A 6000-nucleotide genomic window follows, 5' to 3' on the forward strand; every position below is an offset into this window, starting at 1 on the left:
TATAATGAGACAGAAATATATACACAGTACTGTGAGACAATCTTAGGCTGGCATGAACACAGCACTTCCCAGCGTGGTCCTCTTCGAGTGATCTAATAATGAGAAATGTTATATATGTTGCTCATCACTTGCATATCTGTCATTTATTTGTGCTGTACTGAAAGCCTGGAGTCCTGCAGAGTGTACAGAGGGTTCACAGAGTGTGTGCTGGTATTTATAGCCACTGACGGGACTAACAGCTCCTGAGCCTGAGGGTGGGGCAGGACACACAGTTTAGAATGTCAGTCTCTTTTGGACTGTGGCACTGAAGTGTAATACGGCTACGGCCGCACGTCCAATGCAGCCTATGGTGACCAGTTAGCACAAACCTGCATGGCTAAATGATCGCACACAAAAGCAATGGCTAAAAACAGCAGGTATCTTTCAGTACTTTGTCCTTGTTTATAGTTAAAGAAGCAAACCACAAACCTTAGACACCAAAACTGTCAATACATTCAGCCGTTTTATATATTTTTCCTCCAAACACTTCATAAACATATCAAAACTGAAGAATGTGTATTTTGTGGAATCGGCGACTGAAGAAGCAGCAAATCAAGAATTTACTGGCTTTCACTAATTCATCATCGTAATTTTATATTTATAAGAAATTAGGATTTCACTCAGGTCCTCTGAGTGGACCTGCTAATTCCTGAACACATGAAGTGTGTGTGTGTGTGTGTGTGTGTGCATAAATCTGCCTGTGAGCTGCTGTTTGGGTCTGAATTGGGCTGAATTATCTCAAGTGTAAATTTCCTCTCCTGCAGCTGCCTGAGTGCGAGTCTGCAGCAGAGGCACACGGCAGGACCCTAAATTATTCTTCTGAGGAACGAATAACTCTACGTACTTACGTTCAGTCTCGTGTAATTCACATAATTAGTGTACATCACATACCTACAAACAGTTGCAGCAGCCATTACAGCCATCATAGGCTAATTCATGACTTTCAAGGCCCTGTTTTATTCTGTAGAGAGTTTCATTCATTTTAATTTCAGTGTGCATGTGTGTGAAGGGTAAACTCTTGGGATCACAGTTTTGTGTAGTCAAGGTTTTTACGGATAAACATCTGATAAGCTTTTCTAACTTTCAGGAATATTAGCACCATTGAGTTTTTTCATTTTTTATTTTTTCCTGACCACCTTTTGGTTTATCTATACATACACATGACTACTAAGGGTGTTATTGTATTGATTATATCTCCTTATTTGCTCTATGTTTATCTCATTTAAAGGCAACTGCATTTACATTTATGGCATTTGGCTGACGCTCTTCTCCAGAGCGACTTACAATTAGATCATTTTACACAGGGGGGCCAAGGTGGTGTTAGGAGTCTTGCCCAAGGACCCTTATTGGTATAGTGTAGGGGGCTTGCCCTGGTGAGGGATTGAAGCCCAGTCCACAGCTTAGAAGGCAGAGGTGTTAACCACTACACTAACCAACTAACCAACTGTTCGGGGGTGGGGGGTTAAAGTGAAAGTATGAAGGTGGACTTGTATAAAATCAGATTTTGTTTTCTGTGCTTGTTGACCTGATTTTTCTGCCAATAAAATAAATATATATATAAAAAAACAAGCTTAGCAGAAAGTTTTAACACTGCTAGTTGTCTGTCAGTGAGAAGTGTGACTTTACTGATGTAACTCAAGGACACACAGTGTTGTCCTTTCTGTTTGTTCTGTAATGTTGGCAAAGTGGGTAAATCCCTAAGAGCAGAGGTCTTGAAATCCAGTTTCCTGTCCTGGATTTTGCAGTACCTAGTAATTTTGCCAGCTGTTTAATGATCTACCAGTCATTACAAAATCAGTCATTACCAGGACTGGATTTTATAATAGCTATAAACTATAGTAGCTAGTTATGCAGTCTATAATGTTACCTTATCCGATGTTTATTTCTACAACCACTTCTTCTTAGAAAAAAGGGGAGGATAGTGAACATGGATGGGACTTATTCTAATATTAGGCAGCCTTTGGCCTGCAGTGCATGCAGCCTCTAAATTCAAGATTCAAGAGTTTTATTGTCGTATGCACAGCAGAGCAGACAGTTACACTGTACAATGAGATTCTTACTTTGCTGTCCCTCCATTCACCAAATATAATCTTAAGAGAATAAAAAAAAAAGAAAATATAAGAATAAGACTAAAAACAATAGTAAAAAAGTACAGTATGTGCAAAATTGAAAGAAAATTAAAGTTACATGTGCATATCTGCAAGTATGTAGAGCAGCGGTTCATAAAGTGCATCAATAACAGATGTAAGCAGTAAACCGTGGTGTTCTGTAAATCATTCTGCAGTAAGGAATCCACGGTCTAATGGCCTCGCTGCAGTCCTGGAGAGTCTGTGTCCAGCACTGTTTGGTGATTTTCCTGCCCTTATTAGTATTACAGAAGGAAAACCACCAAACTCTGCAGGACTCCAGCCATCCAGGACTGGAGTTTGCCACCCCCGGTCTAAAGTCATAAGATAAGACCTGACAAATTCTGGGCGATTTCAGCAATGCCTGCAGAACAAAACAAGCCTGCAGAAACTGGACTGCACTTTCTTGTCTGGACTTCTAAAGCATGGGAGTAAATGCAGCCCTGGCAATGACCTTTTTTTTCTAAACATCATACAGGCACTGAATGGCATTGTTTGATGCCCTGTAATAAATAAATAAATTGGCTTTTTAATCTAAACGGCTGTACACAATTAAAAACAAAACAGCTAATAATTAAAAAAAATGTGGAAAGGTTAATAGACATTTTTTTGTCAGAAGGGCTCAAACACTGAAATAAATAATTGTATTAACTATTGAATATTTTTGGAAACTATTTTTGGAATTAAAGTAGAATAACTCCTACAAAAGCTGATTCCCATGTTAGATTTGCTGTAAATTGGAAATAAACTCACTGCACGTCGTTGCAGAAACACAGCAGTGGTGTTTTTAATTGTGCTTTTAGATCTACTGCATGTGTGTTTAGCATGCGATGTCCTATTTACTGCTGTTTGCCCTGGACTGTCTGTTGAGAATGTGTATGTGTGTTTGGTTGTTCTGTGCTGTGTGTGTGTGTGTGTGTGTGTAGTGTAACCTTCCCCTTGTGGCTCCTCCCTGCTGAAAGTGGGTCAGATGGCTGCTGTGCTTTAAATCCCTCGTGCAGCTCATCTAACGCTGTTAGCCGCTCGTATTATTCTCCGCTCCCTCCCCCTCTCTCTGGCTCTGTGCCTTTTCGCACTAGCCTCCATTCTAGTAAATAATCCTTACTGCTTCCACTCGCTTTAGTCGGAGTCATATCTGTGGCGTATGGAGAACACCTGGAAACACCAGCTACAAGCCGGACACAGTAGCACTGTGCAAACATAGTATCTAAACCATTCATAGACTTGCTTATGTGCTTCCTGACACCTAACAGGGACATCTAACACGGACAAATGAGCAGAGCTGAAATGTTTTGAGCTCATCGTGTTAAGAAACGAAACGTCAAACCAAGAGGCTTGTTTTTTTTTTTCAAACCTGCAATTTTAAGCCAGGTATTCCTTCAGGAGGCGCCTGGTGCGTTTCGAATCAGCATCGCTTAAGCAGGTTTTCATACCAAGACATCTAAAATGCGTTTGTACACTTCTGACTTCAAGATCACATCAATGCATACAAACTCACTGACACCACTGCAAAATGACCCTCAATGCAATCTGGCTGGACCCTCAGCACAATCCAGGCTTTCTCCGCTCCGAAAGGTTTTATCAGTTTGTATTTTGTATTAAAAGTGTGTTTCTCTAAAACAAATACATTTAGTTTCACGTTTTATGAAGCAACCTAAAGGACTTCATTCAAGTTTACCATTGGTTAAAGTGTTTAAAGCGTCCAAATACTTTTTGTAGCTAAAACAGTAGTAGTAGTCATCCTGAGTTTCTACTTCTATCCATGTTTATAACAGTACGTCTTACTGAATCTTAGTTTACCGTGTGAGACGAATTAACAACGCAACGCAGTTGGAGGCCCATGATTTAGACCAAGCTGACTGGTGGGCAACAGGCCTCCGTGACTTGTAACGTAGCTCCGGTGCTAAAACCTCAGACCCCAACCCTGTCTTGGCTGACCGACGGCTTTTGGGGTAAGTTGGGGAAAATAAATTTTGTTTTCACTCTTACACACTGCAGTGGTCAGACTAGTAATCTGAGTTGTGTGTGTGTGTGTGTGTGTGTGTGTGCTGTGGCAGTAACACACCTCAGCCAGCTGCCTCCAGCTATGCAGAACAGGGCAGAGCAGCAGCAGCAACATGTGACACACCAAACGGCATCTGGCTATACAAAAGACCCTGTGTGTGTGTGAATAAGCATGTGTGTGTGTGTGTGTGTGCTGCTGCAGCAGTCGCTGCTAAAGCTGTTTGCCTGTGGCCTACTGCACCCTACTGATTAGGGTTAGGCTTAGACTTTAGGTTGAAGTTTTAAAGTTGGGTAAGAAAGTTAGTTTCTTTAAGCAGTGATCCGCAAGTTTGGGCGCCCACTTTGATTTTTTTTTGTAGTTTTCTGTGCTCAGCTGTGTCCACTTGTGTTTCTAAACACCTTATACACCTTAAACACCTTTAAACGTTCATAGTACGTGAACATTTCATGATGAGTGGACCAGTAGAAATGGTCCTACACTCTCAGAACCAAGGCATGAAGCTGTCACTGGGGCAGTACCCCTCTCGTCTCTGGGGTGGTACCTCCAAGGTACATCCCAGTACTTTTAGTCAGGGAACATAACTGAACCATAATTCACTGAAATCATACTTTCTAAGCTGCACTGACTCCAAACACTCTGCCTCATCTCCAGGCTTTTTATTTTACTGCTGTGTTTTAAAACATTTGGTTCTGAAAAGGTGTGTAAATGTACTTTTCCACTGGGAGAGACTCACAATTGGACCTTACAACTTCTGTTGTACCTTTGAGGGCACATTTACATAGTTTGTACCTTGATTAACGAAAAATGTACCTGCAAAGTACCGTGTAACAGTGTAAGGGTCTCAATTCTAAGGTAAGAACGTTTTCCCTTCTCCTGTACACTTAGTATTTTAAAGAAGGTTTTGGATGATGTATGCAAAATTTTAATTTACTTTTTGTTAAAAAAAAAGTGTCTAATTCATATTTTTAATAATTCAGACTTGGTTTTGCCTTGAAAAACTGACATATCCTTTAGCATTTGGCTTTGTTGATGCTGCTAAATAAAAGCCACTGGACGGCGACAATGGATCAGTTTACTTTTGTAGTCTAACTGTTCAGCCCCCGGAGTTCGAGGTGGTGGACAAAAGAACCAGAAGTCAACACCAACACCAAGCTATGAACCCTGAGGCCCTGAACAAGAAAAGGCAGAGCAGACTCTTTTCCACAGGAGGCCCTGATCTTTAATATATGTTGGAATGTCTCCTCACATTCCATTAGGCTGCTCGTATATAAGTTTAACTAACTGTCTACCTATCAGTCTATCTATGATCCTGAAACGTAGCACTTCTACGGAAAAGTTTGAAGAGTTTTTTATAAGACTGTATTAATAAGATAGATAAGGTAATCTATCAATTTTTGTCATGAACTATGAGCACAACTTAAACCCATTCATTCCAGCTGTGCCTTCTATAGAGCAGTGTAGTAGTCTGTGTTTGTGTGAGATCAGAAGGTGTGTGTGTGGCACAAGAGAGAGACCGTCATTTACTCACTGAAGGTCTGCACAGACAAACTGTTCAACACAGCTATAAACAATTCAAACAGCTGCATTTTTATTTCTCTCTCTCTCTCTCTCTCTCTCTCTCTCTCTCTCTCTCTCTCTCTCTCTCTCTCACACACACACACACACTTGTATGATAGTGCTAAAGCCTCTAAAGCCTCGTGCAATCAGCACCTGAAGGGAGAAGAAGTGAAAGTTCCTCACTGCAGCAAACCTCACTACTCTTCTGCTTTTTCCAGCTCTGAGGTAGCACTGTTGCAGCCAGGGCTTTGAGTGAACTAAACTCTCCAAGCT

At 41.0% G+C, this 6000-nt stretch overlaps 1 protein-coding gene across 1 annotated transcript in view; it reads right to left on the reverse strand.

Moving 5' to 3' along the window:
- The window catches only part of tet2 (tet methylcytosine dioxygenase 2), a 52419-nt gene that overhangs the window by 20935 nt on the left and 25484 nt on the right, over window positions 1-6000 (reverse strand). The gene's annotated exons all lie outside the window — the stretch shown is intronic.

This window comes from Pygocentrus nattereri, chromosome 5 (genome assembly GCF_015220715.1).
Source record: "Pygocentrus nattereri isolate fPygNat1 chromosome 5, fPygNat1.pri, whole genome shotgun sequence".
NCBI lineage: Eukaryota > Metazoa > Chordata > Actinopteri > Characiformes > Serrasalmidae > Pygocentrus > Pygocentrus nattereri.